The sequence below is a fragment of the Mesocricetus auratus genome, unplaced genomic scaffold (genome assembly GCF_017639785.1).
Source record: "Mesocricetus auratus isolate SY011 unplaced genomic scaffold, BCM_Maur_2.0 Super-Scaffold_100024, whole genome shotgun sequence".
NCBI lineage: Eukaryota > Metazoa > Chordata > Mammalia > Rodentia > Cricetidae > Mesocricetus > Mesocricetus auratus.
Window position 1 is genome coordinate 6010421 of NW_024429205.1, and position 18580 is coordinate 6029000.

The following is an 18580-nucleotide window of genomic DNA, read 5'->3' on the forward strand; positions in this document are numbered from 1 at the left end:
GTCCAGCGGGGAAACCACTGAACTCCCCACAAAGCTCAGAGCCACGATCCTCACAGGCAGAGGCAAGCCCGAGGCTGCCGGCTCTCCACCCACAGGCCTGAGAACAGGGTGTCTTGTGGAATGTGAGAGCTAAGGGAAAGCGGCCATTTCTCTGTTAGGAGACTCATTCTCACTAAATGTGCGCAAAAATACAACTAAAAGCCTGTATATACACAGGGGTTATAAAGCACCTCCCCCTGCAGTACAGATGACAGGCTCTTGCCTTGCGCTGTGATGACAACAGCCTGTTGTCCCGGACCATGTCCTCTGAAACACAGAGCAAGACAAACGTCTCTCAGCGGGTTCTAGCACTTGCTCCACCTAAGGTTTTAACTGTTGTTTTTGAGAATGAGACAAAAGTAAAAACATCAGGCCAGGCGTTGGTGGCACACACCTTTAATCCCAGCACTCGGGAAGCAGAGGCAGGTGGATCTCTGTGAGTTCAAGGCCAGTCTGGTCTACAAGAGCTAGTTCCAGGACAGCCTCCAAAGCAATACAGAGAAACCCACCCCGTCGTGAAAAACAAAAAACAAACAAACAAAAAAGACATCAGAAAAATTACTATTCTTGATTCTCATTACTAACATCTATCTACATGATTTTAAACCTTCAAGTACTTCAATCCTTTCAACTACATCTTATTTAGACAAACAAAAACAATTATAGAGCATCTGCAACAGAAAAAAAACAACAACGACAAGAGAGCTGGAAACAAAGTGTTGACCCTACCCCAGGGTAACCAGACTCTAACAGGAGAGCTCAGACACAGGAACACCGGCAGGCGTTAGAGTGCCTTGTAGAAGCTGCACAGAAAGGGTTTCAAGAACAAGCTTGGAGGCAAATGTCAAAAGCAGGTGACAGAGGGATGGGTAGGCCGGGACAGCAGCTCCCAGTGCCAGCTGAGTGCCACCATCCCCAAGGGGCATCCCCACCGCTCACCCTCTTCTCTTTTCACATAGTGACGTAGCACAAAGGAAGTTGCAATTGTGACAGAAGCAGTCTGTGAATTTTTTACAGACTTTTTGTGACGAGCTGCTCTTTCCCATCAAGGAAAGGCCTTTCACACGGAGATCAGGCCTCACTCCACACAATCACAATTTTTGGCACACAAGACTATATTTTTAAAAAGTCCAATATGGATCCCTGTACCCCGAGGAATGAGAGCCCCGTGCTGGACAAGTAAGGAAGGGGCACCCCGAGGAACGGACAGCGTACAGGGCAAATGGGAGCCGTGGGAGATGGAGGAGCAACCTCAGCCTGCGCACTCTGGACATAGGCGTTCAATAACGACACGAAAAGACTATAATAAAGACTACAATAAAGGAGGCATTGTGGCCCCTCCCTCCCCCTCCTCTGCCTTAGAAGGCACGGAACAAAGTAGAGACAATGTACAAGGCTGCTCTTAAAGTCCCCAGGGCCAACAGAGAGCCGAAGCTTGCTGGGACAGCTGGAGCGTGTGGGACCAATCAGATGTTAGGATAGGCTGTGCCATGAGAACCTGAGAAAAGGCAAGAATCATACCAGGAGATGACAAGGTCAGTCAGGACCAGGAAACAGATATGAGCAGCCTGGGGAAATGAATCCTACACCTCCTGCATGTGTGGCTTATATGGGCTCCTGTGCATACCCAGACACGGCTCAGAAAGATGCACATCAAGAGTTCCCCAACCTTTCTAATGCTGCAACCCTTACACACAGCCCCTCATGTTGTGGTGACCCCCAACACATGGTTTTTGTTGCTACTTTCTTAGTGTAATTTTGCTACTATTATGAATAACAATGCAAATATCTGTGAATTCCATGGTCTTGGGCGACCCCTGTGAAAGGCTCGTTTGACCCTCAAAGGGGTTGTGACCCACAGGTTGAGAACCGCCAGTCTAGAGCCTTGAGGCAAATGTGAGTCTGAGAGCTGTGGACACAGTTGGAAAAGAGCTACAGAGAGACAAGAGGGCTTGGTCAGGACCCTGAACCCTGCAGCACTAAAGGACCCCAGCGGCAGAAAAGCAGCCTTGGGGAATGTAGAAGAAGACCCAGGGAGCAGGTACACTGCTGTGGCCTGTCACTGTAAGGGGGGGGCCAGGGAAACAGTTCCCAATCCTAGATCTCCACCACTCTCTGAGAAATTCCTCCTCCCCATCACTCACCCTCTTCCCTAGCACAAGGTTCAAACTGGCTGTCTAAGTAACTACAGCTTTACTGGTGACCTTGGCAGGAGTAAAAGTCCCATAGCCACATTCTATACACCAGGAAATTGTCTCACTGTATAGGTGACATCACAGTGTAAAATCATTCATTTCCCACTAGTCACCAGGACAGCTATGCCTGGGAAGATGCAGGGGATGTGGCCCGGCCAGAAAGAGCAAGGCGAGGCACGGTCCCAGAGAGATCTGAGTGGAGCAGTGAAGTTCAGAGGAGGGGGAGGGGCGGGGCATCCCTGGTACAGGGACTTTGGGACAGACCCCTGAGGTGGACACTGGGTGTGGGAACCCCAGAAGAAGGGCAGAAACACTGATGAAAACCACAGGATGTCACCATGGAGGGATGCAGATGATTGTCTCTGTTAGAAAAGACTGGAGGACTCAAACAGAAAAGGCATGAACCACCACCACACCTGGAAACCTGGGTTTAATGCCTTCTAAATCTACTGGGAGAAGAAAGCTGATGCAAATTGTTTTTCCAACCTCTGTGTGTGTGTACAAGCACACACACACACACACACACACACGTGCACACATATATACCAATGTAAAGCTATCCTTCTAACAATTCAATCTGCTCACTACCAGACCCAACCAACCACAGGTTGAAAACACCTGGAAAACTGCATCTGTATCGAACACCCAGACTTTCCCTTGTTAGTCCCACCCCACCAGTCCAGCAAAGCAGCTGTTCACACAGTGTTTACATTGTACTGGGTATTTTGGGTCATCTAAGGATGACTTAAACGAACTGGAGAATGTGCACTAGCTACAGTAAACACAGTACATTTTATCGAGGGGATGTGAACATCCATAGACTCCTGTATCTGGCAGGATTCTAGAACCCATCTCCACCAGCACAGAATGGCTGCATCCCGCTCACGTGACCTGACATTTGAGACGCTACACCTCTGAGGAAACTGCTCGTAGTAATTTGGAAGTGGAGATTGGAAGGCAGACAGGACAAAGGGGAGAAAGGAAAGCAAACTCAGCTACTGACTACTGACTGACACTCCTCATTTCATATACAAGAAGTCTTTAAGACAGTTGCAAAAAAAAAAAAAAAAGCCTCGGCCTGAGATACACCAAGGAAGCTGCTCTGTGAAGTGCCTGTTTTCCTCATCTGCAAGGGACATGCCACTTAACCCTCAGTACCATGTTCCGTTTCAAAGTAACAGCAACAACACTGGCTGAAGGACATTCAAAGACAGTAATAATGTCCCAAAATACACTTGTAAAAGAAATTAGGAATTTTATAAGTTTTTCCAAAGAGAAACCACAGACATCATAAAAGAAAAGACTGACGGGGTTCATTTGTTTGTGTTTGTTTTTAATATTGTAAAGATCTTAAGATTATATGGGGGCAAAAAAATAAATGAAAAGTGAGGGAAAATACTTCAATATCACAGAAAAGAAAGTCGCTTATTGGGAAAATTATGACCTAAAGAAAACTGGACAAATGGCATAGGCACTTTATAGATGTCATATACAATAAAACTCTGAAAAATTCTTAACTCTAAGGGGCACAAGCTAACCCATTGGTGAGACATTGTATTCCAACTCATAGTGGAGAAGTGTGCTACTTCCGGGACAGAATAACCAATTTTTGCCTGCAATGTCCCAGAAATTACCAGGCGCCAGCCCATGATCAGTCATAGGGGATAAAGACTAGACATCCCTTGGCTTGTTAGGAGTGGCTTGTCACTGCAGCAAATCCTAGCTTATCCTGACTAGATGTGAAAATTAGCACCATAAGTATACATCCCAGATAAGAATGTAAGAAAATAGAATTTATCTAATGCAAATAATAGTTTGACAATGCCTACTTACATATAAAACAGATTTCCTATATAAATACTTGACGCTTCTATGTAACAAAAATTGCTCACTGTGACGATGTAGAAAAAAGAATTAAAAAACACTCCTGCTGGCCACTTGGAACGCTTAAGGACATTGGGGAGGGGCGTTATTCAGAAGAAGAACCTAGCACACAAGTCACGGAAACAAATCACAAATTAGATCTAATAAATGTTAACGTGACTTATGTGATTTGTCTGCTCTGACATGGACGACGATCGAGTTACAGAGCAGAAGGCAGTCTGACCTAGGCATACGCGTGCATTTCACTAAACACGTATGTCTGCTTGTTACCAGCCTGCCCTGTGCTATGTGCTAGACATCACTGTCATCACCATAGAGTCTATGCTGTCCACCATACTTCACTAATGGTGGGAAGCTCGACCATCCCCAGGTGGGCACCGGGCACTCGTATTCCAGAGTCCATGCTACCAACCATAGGCGATTCTGCTTCCATATGCTTCATCCTAGAAAAACTACACATCAAGGCATTAGAGAAAAGAGGTAATGGAGAAAGACTTGAAATGTTCCAATATTTGCACACACAATAAAACCTATTGTGCAAGATACTCCCGTCCCTTCCATTCCTCACCAGTGTAAATACAGCTGTAGCACTTCGTATGCATTTCATGTTTTATAATGCTTTGACCGTCTAACTCTAAATGGTAAAAACAAGACCGAGCCCTGCAGTTGTTCTTAGCAGGTGTTTCTGGCGAGTGTGCAGGTGATCCACACACTGCCCCTTCCTACCGCCCTGTGGCACAGCATTCCATTGTGTGACTCTGTGGATGCAGACTCCAGGTAAGCCTCTCCCTCTGAACTACACACAGCTAAATTACTCTCCTAAGCAGCTTAAGCCTGCTCGGGTGCCCACCCAGGAAGCGCGTGCCACCACTCCACATGCCTAGCGGCATTTGGTAGTGGCAGACTTTGCGCTTTCACCAAGGTAGCAAACGGAAGAGTTTATCTCCCTACTCTTTAAAGCTGCCGTAGATAAGTTGAACATCAAGCTTCCATGTGACAGCCTCTTCCTACTTTTCTAGTGGGTTTAGTTTTCCCGGCAGCTTTTTTTTTCTTTATTGGAATGCTCTGTCTTGCAGGCAGCATATGTCAGTCTGTGGCCTTTTATCTGCACCCACGGCTCTCCTGCAATAACGGGTTTCCTCCACGGCGCATGTGATCCTTAGCTCTTGACGCTGCACACATAACTGCAATGCGTGAATATGCGATGTGCACCTGTGCATGTCTTGAGTTGTTTTTAAAAGAAAAGCCAGAAAATAGCTGGTGACGCAGAAAACAAGTTGCTGAAAGAGGAACCAGAAATCTGAGTGTTGTGCTTTGGCCATTAATATGTTTATGTTTCCCACCTTAACAATCTTAACACCCCCAGAGCCAGCAGCCCAAATTCTAAGTAGAGCCTCTTACTGCATTCACAACCCCAAGTTTCCTTGACACTCAGGCCATCAATGGCATCTCCACTCTACAGGAAAGCATACAAAACTTCTCCCATTTTCTCATCGACTAAGGGTGCATGGACTTTAGTGTGTGTGTGACAACATACACAGGGTCACATCCTGTCTGAATAACAGGCTGCATTCACTCTTTTTGACCTTTAAACTTCATTTTCTAGAACAGGTGGAGGAGTTCCCAGGTGTTCAAGAGTGATAGCAAACAATGCACTTACCACGGCAACTTTCTAGCATGCTTACTTGCATCACTCACTTTGATAGCTAGGAGACGCACGTGACCACAGGTGCCTCTCTGTGGCTACTCTCTGAGCCGAGATGGGTTTTAAGTGCAATTATCCGCCAGACCTTTAAGGCTCAGTATGAGTGATTTCTTTAAAGCAAAATATCTAATTAATAATTTTATAACCAGGAATAGTGCCATACACCTATAGTTTTAGCGCCTGGGAGATGCGGATAGGGGGATTGTTTGAATCCCAGGAGTTCAACATTAGTGTAGGCAACATAATGAGATCCCGTTCCAAAAAAGCAGTAGCAACTGTACATAGAACACATTGAAATAATGTTTTGAGCATGCCTGCTAAAGATCACAAACACCAGCTGACTTCTGTGGGATGCCCTGTTCCAGCGCTACTTTGTAATAAAATGAAGGAGTTTTGTATAATACCCACTCAGTTCCTCCACGTGAACAATATTTGTAAGACTCTGCATGGAGGAGAAGAGAATGAAAAGGAACCAGGCAGACAGCCAAGAACCAACGGTCAAGGGTGCTCCCCAGTCTCCCAAGACAGAACATCTTCAGCCTTGGGAATGCTCAGCTCCATCTGCTACAGCTAGTGCAGAATCATCAGCCCCAAAGTCACCAAGAGACTCATGGATATTCCTGTGTGTGAAATGGGACCGAGTTTTTTTTATAACTTCTCCAGGTAATTCACATGCTGCTAACTGTAAAACAAATGCTTCAAATCACCCTCAAATTCAAGCACAAACGGCAGGGCCCAGGTACGAAGTGTCATGTCTTAAATCTTTATGAGTCGATACTAGCTAAGCCCTAAGGGAGACACCATTACCCACCCACGACCTAAGCCAGACTTTAAAGTCTGGAAATATTAAGTGTAGACTTCTATGTCCGAGTAAAGGGATTTCTCACACAAGGGCAACATCAACTTGAGAAGACCGCTTGGATTTTCTTACAGAATCATAGACAGTCTACACAGTCAGCCACTCCACTACTCACGGGTAGAACACTGGCACTCAATGAGACAGGAACAATGGCCACACATACTGTGATATGTTCATCCAACAAGAAACTACAGAGAATACAGGAAACAACAGCGTAAACACGCACTGAACTCAACATACACTCCTGTGCAAGAGCAGACACGCAGCTCTGGAACCCACTCAGAATACATACCTATGCAAGCATATAACCATATTTCATTAAAGGTCCCAAAAGGCAAGCAATGACCCACACTGGCTGAGGCTATCCATGCAGGTGATAAAACCGTAACAAATATGAAGGTGATTATCACTGAAGCCACTTAAGCACTTATCTACGGCAGGAGGGAGCAGGTTACAACAAGGAAAGATACTGGGTACCAATCTTATTTTTTTTTAACTTTAAGTGTTAGTTATGCATTCACAAGTCAACCTGATCCCTGCTAGAAACATTTCAAGTTCTTCTGGAGGGATTGATTGATGGGCAGTTGTTGTCAGTGGCCTCTTTGCTGCAAACCTCCAGCAGCAGCACCCCCTTAGCTTCTGCCCTTCAATGCAGACACAGCCTCATGCCCCACGGTCTTTAAAACCACCTTTGCAAATACTCTGTACCTGTGCTTCTCCCAGAATCCCCCTCGGCTTACGGGCAGGCTTCTGGAGAGCAGGGCTTTGTGGTCATCATCCTCACTTGACAACCCCACAAACAAGAGCTGGATGAGGCCACAACACCGTCACCAGTGGAGAGTCTCACTGTTAGGACCCCGGCCCCTCTAAGTGACAGACAGCTAACACCCAGCTCCAGAGCTACTTCTTGATGACTCCACAACACCGAGGACACAAATGTGCCCTGTCTGTACTGTCCACACAGGTGCCGAGGAAACACTAGACTTTTTTGTTGAGGAAATGGCACTGTTGTCTTCTGAAAGGATGCAAATTAAGCCTCAGCATCTTCCCAGAGGGGGATTTATGAGAAACCTGAAAACCACAATGTGGTTTTCCACCATAGGCCAATTACCAAAGGCCATTTGGAGAATACCATTTCTAGACTCCTAGGCTTTGTCAAATTCATATAGATACTAGCCTGCTAAGGAAAAGTGGGTCTTTCTGGGTTTTGCTGTAATGATTTCTTTTGTTTTGTTTCTTGAAACAAGGTTTCTCTGTGTAGTCCTTTCTGTCCAGAAACTAACTCCATAGACCAGGCTGGCCTTGAACTCACAGAGATTCACCTGCCTCTGCCTCCCAAGTGCTGGAATTGAAGGTGTGTACCACCACACCTCGCCCACAATTTCTAAATTTTAAAATACCAATATATAGTTTTCTTAAAGTCATAATTCAACTTTATACTGCGTTTTAGGATTATAAGACGCCAATTAGTAATTTATTACTTCTTTGACAGCAGGAAAAAAATTTTTTTGGTTTTACAAGACAGGGTTTCTCTGTATTGTTTTGGAGGCTGTCGGTCCAGCCTGGCCTCAAACTCACGGAGATCCGCCTGCCTCTGCCTCCCGAGTGCTGGGATTAAAGACATGCGCCACCACCGCCCGGCGACAGCAGGAAAATATTAAGAGACACCAAAAGGATCTTTTTTAAAGTTCTAAGGAAATATAAAAGAAAGAATAGGGCTAGAGAGATGATTCAGGGTTAGCAGTGCTTGCTGCTCTTCTAGAGGACCTGAGTTCAGATCCCAGCAGACAAGTCAGGTGGCTCACAACCACCTCTACCTCCAGAATAACAAAAATAAGTAATACTTCTAAAAGAATAATAAAAAACCTAACATCAGACTGGCTTTCAAATTTCTATATCTGAACACACTATTATGTAATTATGAAATTACGAAAGAATAGTAAAAAAAAAAAACCAATGTCAGACTTGCTTTCACCTTTCTAGGTTTCCATACTGCTAAATGAAACAGTCCTATCGAATGTATACATATGCACGTATATATATGTGAATCTGTGTGTGTGTGTGTGTATCTGCACAGACAAGGACCAGGCTCAATGTCACTAAAGACTATGCTATGACAACACAAACGTGAGAGGGAGCGAGCTCCACACAGACTCTGTGTCACATTCAACAATCTCAAACACCTACCAACGGCCAGAGGAAACAGGAAGTAACCAAGCATAGTTGCGTGCTCAGTGAAGCTTTTATTAACCATCACCTCACGACTTAAGATGACTCATGTGGGTTAACATGCAATTATCTATGGGTGTTTTATAGAGTTATGGAGAATATCAGTTACAGGGTGACACAGGGACGAAGGCAAAACAGGCAGCATAGCGGTGCTGGCATCCGGCTGTTATTAACCATCAATGGGCTCCTGGATAGATTAATAACCTCTCTCAAACCAGGACAGAAATCAGCAGCGTTCATATTGTAGACGGAAGTTTCTGTCCCGCCCAGTCTAGCAGCCATTTAGTCTCAAATAAACATACAGAGGCTTACATTAATTATAAACTGTTTGGCCGATGGCTTAGGCTTCTTCTTGGCGCCCAATGTGGGGCATGAACCCACGACCCTGAGGTTAAGGGTCTCATGCTCTACCGACTGAGTTAGCCCAGCTATCTCTCTTCCTGTCCGTCTGTGACGACCTACAGATCTCTATGGTCAGCTAGTGGCAAGCTCCATTCTCTGACCCTCAGACAGGCTTTATTTGTACAGGCAAGATATCACCATATCATATAATAACAGCCAAAGAGAAAACATAGCCCAAACTCAAAATCCCACATGCAATGGCAACACAAAATAGTAAGTAAATAAAATCTTAAAAATAAACATACAAACTACATAAGCAAAATTTTAAATGCTATAGAAACAGATTTCTAATGCATAAATATGCAAAAAGGCATACTGATCCCCGACAGGGAGACCCAGTATCATGAAGATATTCATTTCTCCCACATTAATCATTAATTTTAAATCCAGTCAATAAATGTCAGTAGGCTTTTATAAAAAAGAACTGATTTTAAATTAATGAAGACACATTAGGCTACCAGGAAATATATAATGGACTTCCCCTTTCAGACCGCAGAGCCCATTTTTTTTAAGCTGAAATGATGAAGATTCCCCAATAGTCACATAAAAAGCCTGGCATGGTAGTGAAATTCATACAATGCACACAGAAACACTAATAACTACAATTTTTAAATTTTTGTTTGTATTTACTCACTTTATTTTATGTGTAAGAGGGTATGCCTGCATATATGTCTACACACCACATGTATGCCTGGTGCCTGCAGGGGTCAGAATAAGGCAACTGATACCCTGGACCTGGAGCTGTGGATAGCTGTGAGAGTCAAATCCAGGTCCTCTGCAAGAATGAGTGAGTGCTCTTAATCTGCCCAAATCCAGGTCCTCTGCAAGAATGAGTGCTCTCAACCTGCCCAAGGGAAGTCTTTCTATGATCTGTCAGAGTAGGCCGTACTAACAGTCTACAAATCAGCACCGTGTACAAGTCCAAACTGAACACACCCAGAGTCCTCTGCTGCACCGGCACCCCACCCTAGCTCACCACTCCACCAGACCAGCTCCCCTCCTTTCTCCACACCGAATCTACTGAGCAGAGGGGGGTGGCAGGCGGCAGGAGGAAGCTCACAGTTAACAGAGCAGTTAACCGAGCTGGTAAGAACACAACAGTGCATACTTCTGTCCCGGGGTTCTTAGGGTCATAAAACTCCATCAGTTGCTGCCATCAGAAGCTTCAGAATTAGAAACCCGGGGGAAAAAAGTATGGAAAACAAAAAGACACTACCGGTCAGCATGCAGCAAGTTCCTCCACACAGGCACAGTAGACACACTACACGCCTCGGCAGGGCTGTCCCTGCATGACAAAATGACCAATCAGAGAGAGAGCAGATGATGTTATAGGCCATGACACTTGCTCTGTCGTACATTAGGTGGGTGGCTCTTTTCAGGACTCAAGGGACAGGGGTCTGTTTGGCATGCCTCTTGGACCATTTCCTCTCTCCCAAGTATATGTCAATTACCCATCCTAATTGCACATTCACCAAACCCACTGGCTTTGCTGGGCAAAGAACCCGCTCTCCCAGGACCAGCCTGTGCCTTACAGCAAGCATGAGAGGAGCACAGGGAGGTGCAAGACCAGACTCAGTTAGGCAGCCTGTAACTCATCCACACTGAAGCAGATGGCTCAGGGGCACTGGCTGTTCTTCCAGAGGATCTGGGTTTAGTACCCACACTCCTCCTCAGGCATGAGGCATGGTCAAGGTGTACAGACATACATGAGGGCAGAATATTCATACACGGGGGGGGGGGAGAGAAGGAATAATGTACAAAAGGAAATTTTTAAGAGTGGCTACTTTGCCGGGCGGTGCAAGCCTTTAATCCCAGCACTCGGGAGGCAGAGGCAGGCGGATCTCTGTGAGGTCAAGGCCAGGCTGGACCGACAGCCTCCAAAACAACACAGAGAAACCCTGTCTCGTAAAACAAAAAGAGTGGCTACCTTATGATTCAATTTACACAAATATCTAGAACACACTATCTATAGCAGCAGAAGGAATAAGAGACAGGGAGAGTGTCAATACACCCAAGGAAGTATGAAGATCAAGATTTACTATCTTTATTGTGGGAATAAGTCTGATGGATGGGTATCTATGACAAGCATCAACTTTCACACTTAGTATGCAGATCACTTCGTGTCTTCTACACATCAACGAGACTGTTTAAATATTTTGAAGTAAAACAGATCAAAGTGGATCATTCTTTGTGTTGAGGTGAAAACCATACAGTGAGACTGAAGTCACTTTTCCCCTAGGAAAAGCATTTCATGTCAGTGGCATTCCACACTTCTCAACTGTCCTGTTAATTCTCTACATTTTAAACTGTGCTCTTTAAGAACTGTGCGTGGGGCTGACGAGATGACTCGGTGATCAAGAGCATATACTGCTGTCTCAGAGGACCAAATAAATTCAGACCCACTTCGGGTGGTTCACAACTGTCTCCAACTCCAAGAGATCTGATGTCCTCCCCTGACTTCTCAGGGAAACTACACTCATATGCACATGCACACACACACACACACACACACACACACACACACACTTTAAAAATAAGATTTAAAATAACCCCGAAAGAACTGTACTCGCAACAGCAACATTGCTGCTTTGATTTTTAATCACACTTTCCACCAAAACACTCCATAATAGATCATGCCAACACAAAATCTATCAGCTTTTTAAAATCAAGATCTATTTGTATTATTTATGTATATACATGTGTCTGTGTCTACATGCGGATATGTCCGCATGAGGTACAGGTGCCTGTAGAGACCAGAGGTGTTGGATCCCTTAGGCCAGTGTTTTTCAACCTCCTAATGCTGCAACCTTTAATACAGTTCCCCACATTGTGCTGACCCCCAACCATAAAATAATTTTCATTGCTTCTTTATAACTGTAAATTTGCTACTGTTATGAATCAGAATGGAAATATCCATAAGCAGGATAACTGATACGTGACCCCTGTGAAAGGGTCTCATCCCATAGGTTGAGAACCGCCACCCTAGAGATCAAGTTACAGGTAGTTGTGAGACGTCTCAGGTAGATGCTGGAAACTGAACCTGGGTCCTCTGCAAGAGTAGCATACTCTCTTACCCAATGAGTCATCTCCCCAGCCTTGCCTGTTAACTCCTGTTTTGTTTTGTTTTTCAAGACAGCGTTTCTCTGTGTAGCATTTGCTGTCCTGGAACTCACTCTGTAGACCAGGCTGGCCTCGAACTCACAGAGACCTGCCAGCCTCTACTTCCACAGTGCTGGGATTAAAGTCATTCTTCACCACCACCTGCTGTCTATTAGCTCTTAATGGCAGCCTTTGGGATCCTTGGCCACTAGACGCATAATACATCTTAACGAATAATTCACATTGACCTATGTAAGAATTTTTAATTTACTTTTCCTTGTTAAAGTTTGCAGACACTGTCCCCTGCCCCACAAATTCAAAACTGACTAGTTTGCTTCTTAATGCCACACTGTCAATAATCTAATAGTAAAATTAAAATTGTCACTATAATATATGTTCTCAAGGGTGAGTTTTTTTGGTTTTTTTGAGACAGGGTCTCACTGTGTAGCTCTGACTACACTGGCCTTGAACTCACAGAGATCACCAGCCGAGAGTGGAGATTTCTGTCTTTGGCATACTGTATCCCCTAGCACCCATTCTTGGCACGGCATCAACGAGCAGATGTGTGTTAGTAAACACTGGCAAGGTCACGTGTCTTTTTCTCTTATGCAGGTCAACACATTGTTTCAAAGCTGGAGGAGGGGGGGAGCTGCCAATGTAAATGGAATTTCTTCTTACTACTGATTAAAGGTAAATTAAGCATGAGCTCAACAGTTATTCCAAATTACACAGCAACGTGTGGCAAACTTTTGGTAAAGCAGTCGTCATGGTACCCCATATGGTAAAGCAGTCATCATGGTACCCCATATGGTAAAGCAGTCGTCATGGTACCCCATATGGTAAAGCAGTCGTCATGCTACCCCATATGGTAAAGCAGTCGTCATGGTACCCCATATGGTAAAGCAGTCGTCATGCTACCCCATATGGTAAAGCAGTCATCATGGTATCCCATATGGTAAAGCAGTCATCATGGTATCCCATATGGTAAAGCAGTCGTCATGGTATCCCATATGGTAAAGCAGTCATCATGGTACCCCATATGGTAAAGCAGTCATCATGCTACCCCATATGGTAAAGCAGTCATCATGGTACCCCATATGGTAAAGCAGTCATCATGCTACCCCATATGGTAAAGCAGTCGTCATGGTATCCCATATGGTAAAGCAGTCGTCATGGTATCCCATATGGTAAAGCAGTCATCATGCTACCCCATATGGTAAAGCAGTCATCATGCTACCCCATATGGTAAAGCAGTCATCATGGTATCCCATATGGTAAAGCAGTCGTCATGGTACCCCATATGGTAAAGCAGTCATCATGCTACCCCATATGGTAAAGCAGTCATCATGGTACCCCATATGGTAAAGCAGTCATCATGCTACCCCATATGGTAAAGCAGTCGTCATGGTATCCCATATGGTAAAGCAGTCGTCATGGTATCCCATATGGTAAAGCAGTCATCATGCTACCCCATATGGTAAAGCAGTCGTCATGGTATCCCATATGGTAAAGCAGTCATCATGCTACCCCATATGGTAAAGCAGTCGTCATGCTACCCCATATGGTAAAGCAGTCATCATGGTACCCCATATGGTAAAGCAGTCATCATGCTACCCCATATGGTAAAGCAGTCGTCATGGTATCCCATATGGTAAAGCAGTCATCATGGTACCCCATATGGTAAAGCAGTCATCATGGTACCCCATATGGTAAAGCAGTCATCATGGTACCCCATATGGTAAAGCAGTCATCATGGTATCCCATCTAGGGTGAGCGACACAGAGCCTCCTAAGAAAGGTGTACAGAGAAGGCAAAAGGCATCGGAGCTGCCAAACCTGTGTGCCCAACAGGCTTGTCACAGGGCTGTCTGCTCCAAAGCTGTCTGCTCCAGGGCTAGGGTAAAGCCGCAGATGGAGTTCATCCGCATCCCAGACTACAAACTCACACCATCAAGGAGTCACCCCAACTCCAAGGTGAATATTAAACCTTCCTGCATGGCTGATGAGGAGCCCCATAATTAAGCAGTCAAAGGCAGCAATTATCAACTGTGGAAAACTAGCTCAGTTTTGAGATGTGTGTTGAGAAATCTGTCTAATGAAAGCCGAAATGGTCAAGTTTGCAAGCATTTTACTTTGATAAAGACTATCCTCCACTCATAACCTTCCCCCTCGTGTTTCTAAGAAAAACTCGGTCCTTCTCAGAGAAGCTCCTGCTGAGACCCACACTCGATGCCGCATACACGGTAGGAATGTCTCACATAAACATCATCCATTACATCACGGTGGGCAGACGACAGTAGCCAACTCAGACACCTACGGGGCCGTAGCACAAATCCTTGCTCCAGCTCTGACTGAGCAACCTCTAGAATGGTGAGGTCATGGCTTCATAATAGGAAGGCAGGAACTGCTACCTGCTTGTGGAATCTGAAATGTGTAAAGAAACAAAAGCAGGCCCTAAATATAATCAAGAACCTGATGCTTAAGAGGCCTTGGTGGGGGACTAGAGAAATGGTTCAGCAGTTACAAGCACTGGCTGCTCTTCCAGAGGACCCAGGTTCAAATCCCAGCACCCACATGGTGGGTCACAACCTTCTATAAGATCTGATGCCCTCGTCTGGCCTGCAGGCATGCATGCAGATAGAACACTGTATACATAATAAATAAATAAGTCTTTAAGGGAAAAAAAAAGAGGCCTTGGTGGGATAATCGGTGCTACTTCAATGAGGTCTGAAGATGTGAGGGAACAGCACAGTAATTTCCTAATTCAGAAGGTCACCTTGATGAGGCAGCCGGGGGTACCATTCCAGAGTATCTGGCTAGGGGATAGACTTGGTTAGTTAAGAACTACAGAGAATGCTGGGCCTTTACTGTCCACACCCTGTGAGGTTTTTCCCTCTCAAATGATCAGACAGGGATGAGTTCTTTGACATCTGAGAGACGGCCGTCATTCTTCCCTTGCTCAGCTGACTTGAGAAGAGCTGTCAATCAATCAAGCTACTTGGTGAACAACTGGCCAGACTGTCATGGCAACCCAGATGCTCTAAACACTTCGCAGGAGATCTGAGGACTTCTACTCCAGCTGCAAAAACCACTGGATCATGACTTCTGTTTGCTCCAGTCACAGCTGCTCCAGACAGCTCACATGGCTCTGAGGGATTCTGAAGGCCGTAAAGCCGTAAGAAGTCTCAAGAATGTCAATTTTCACCTACACACACTGCGGCTCTACTTACCCAGGTCAAGACAACTGATGCTTGACACACCATGTCGGTGACTGGTAAGACTAGAAGGTGTGATCATGAAGGCTGTGACTGGAAACATTCAAGGCTCCACCCCCTTCTAGCAAGTGACACAGACCCTGGGAAGGTTCTCTCCTGTGTACTGTCCATCTACCCATCCACCACACCCCGCCTCGGGTTGCAACATTAGCTATCAACAAGTCTTTCCCACACTGGACGCTTTAGCACAGGCCTTTAATCCCAGCACTACGGAGGCAGAGGCAGGAAGATCTCTGTGAGTTCAAGGCCAGCCTGGTCTATGTGGCTAGTTCCAGGACAACCAAGAATACATAGTGGCCCTGTCTCAAAAAAATAAAATAAAACAGGTCACTCAGGTGGTTTCTTGGTTTTCAGCACAAAGAGCAGACCCTGGGGTTCCCAGACCCTGGCAAAAGCAGGTATCTACAATAGTTGAATTCACAGAAGTACTGTAGAAGGAGGCTACGGTTTAAGGAAATAAACTACATACATTCTACTTCTATGAGAGCAAAGGTTCCGGGACTCTACCACACAACCCTGAATACACTTCTCGGTTCTGAACTGGATGTGTGCACGTTTGTGACTGACACTGTCAAAGCCACTTGTCTCTAGAACCACAGGGTTAGATGGAAACCCAAGGTTTACCCTAAGCCAAAGTGTGGGAGTAACTCCCATTACCCTCTAAAGCCACATTGTGGCTGCATTTATTCTCCTACAAAACTGAACTTTAAAATCACCTCCCTAGAAAGGGGAGGGCACACCGATACATAAAGGGCTAAAAATAAGAAGTTTTGGGGAAAGGGAAGGATGTGAATTCCTCTAATGCTAACTTAAAATTCTAAAACAGTGACAGGTCAGCTTCTGGGCAAGTTTAAGTTGCCATTGATTACAGTTTTGCATAGCAATTGAGAATTTTCCTAATTCCTATTAGGGAGCCAAGCACTGTTAACACTACAGTCTCCCATCTCCATCACCAAGATGTGAGGCATCAAGACAGACAGCTAGCAGTCCCCAGGGGTCAGAGAGAGGGAGAGCAGGAAGGAGCATAGGGATGCTGGAAGAGGAGCAAGGGGCCACTTCCGTCCAGGGAAAAGCAACATCAAATGTAGCTCAGAAGCCTCCCAGTCTTTATCACCGTTCCCCTAGAAGGGGGAATATGTGATAACCCATAAATTCGCTGTCTTAGCTACGGTTTCTATTGCTGTGCAGAGACACCATGAACACAGACAGCAACTCTCGAAAAGGATAACTCAGGTTCAATCTGTTACCATCATGGTGGAACTTGGCAGCATGCAGGCAGATGTGGTGCTGGCTACATCTTGATGAGAAGGCAGCAGGAAGTGGCCTGTGACACTGGGCAGTATCCAGAGCATTATATGAGACCTCAAAGCCCCTCCACAGTGACACACTTCCCCCAACAAGGTCACACTTCCTAATAGTGCCACTCTGCAGTGATATCTTGTTTGTACTCTAACAAATAAAGCTTGTCTGAAGATCAGAGGGTGGAGCTAGCCACTAGTTAACCATAGAGGTCTGGAGGGCTGTACAGACAGGAAGTGCTGTGCGGAGAGAGGATGTGATAAGGCAGAAGGAGACAGGAACGCAGTCTCTTTTTGGCTAGGAAGTTAGGAAGATAAGGTGTGGATGTGGCTTACTCCTGCTCTCTCTGATTTTTCAGCACTTTCCCCTATACCTTTTATTATTAAGACCAATTAGAACTCCTGCTACACCACTCCCGTTGGGAGGTCATTTTCTTTCAGACCACCACACTGTCCACCTTTGAAGTTCAGGACCTTGTGCACACATTTCCTTGAATAAAAAGTGTTAAGACATCTTCATCAGACTCTAAATGTCCTCTGCTTGGCTGGTTCATTAGCTGGACTTGTAGTCGGGGAGTCCACTGATGTTGACCCAAAGCTGCCCGCAAATTTTTTCTCATTTTTATTTGTACTGTTCTCAGAAGAAAGAGAAAGCGTTGTCAGATTTTAGTCTTTCTCGTGGTTCTGATCAAATTAGCACAAATTTCTTTCTCTGAAAGCACAATGGAACTATTTAAAGATAAAATGTGTAACCCCTAAGTTCAATCTTGAGCCCTGCCATACACCCTGACCGCAGGTTCACATCTTCAAAGGGTAACACACATCAGAAACTTAAAAAGAGTCAAAAGGGAATTCCTTCCCATGCTCCCAAGCCCCACTCCATCACTAGCCCAGCCGCTCGGGCTGAGAACTTGGATGTAAGCAGTATCCTTGATTCTGCTTCTTCTCTAGCTCAATCCATCCGTGAGTCACACCGGCTCTACCTTCAAGTGTATTTATAGTAAGATCACTGCTCAGAGCCATGCACTATTCCCATCTAGTCTCATACTACTGCAACCACACCCCAACTGCTCCGCTCTCGCCATCCACATACACACACACACACACACACACACACACACACACACACACACACACACACATATGGTATTCATGTGTATATGTGTAAGGCTGTGTGAGTGTGCCATGTGTGCCAATGCCCTCAAGGGCCAGAAGAGGGCACTGGATCTCCTGAAACTGGAGTTGCAGGCACTTGTAAGCTGCCAAGGGACCAGAACTCAGATCCTCTGCCAAGAACAGTAAGTGCTCTTAACTACCAACCTGTCTCTCCAGCTCCAACAACAACAAAATTATTTTACGTATGTGTTTTTCCTGCCTGTAGATATGCATGTATGTATGTGTACCACATGCATGCAGTGCCGATGGAGGCCAAATGAGATGTAGGATCCCCAAGACGGAGCTGCAAATGGGTGTGAGCCGCCATGTGGATGCCGGAGATGGAATCCAGGTCCCTCTGCAACGGGTGCTTTTAGCCTGATTATTCTATCCAGCCACCAACACAATTTTTATAAAAAGATATTAACTACTTAAGAGCCA

The 18580-nt window shown here is 45.3% G+C and overlaps 1 protein-coding gene across 6 annotated transcripts in view; it reads right to left on the reverse strand.

Moving 5' to 3' along the window:
* Mboat2 (membrane bound O-acyltransferase domain containing 2) overlaps window positions 1-18580 on the reverse strand; it is a 130686-nt gene that overhangs the window by 90051 nt on the left and 22055 nt on the right. The gene's annotated exons all lie outside the window — the stretch shown is intronic.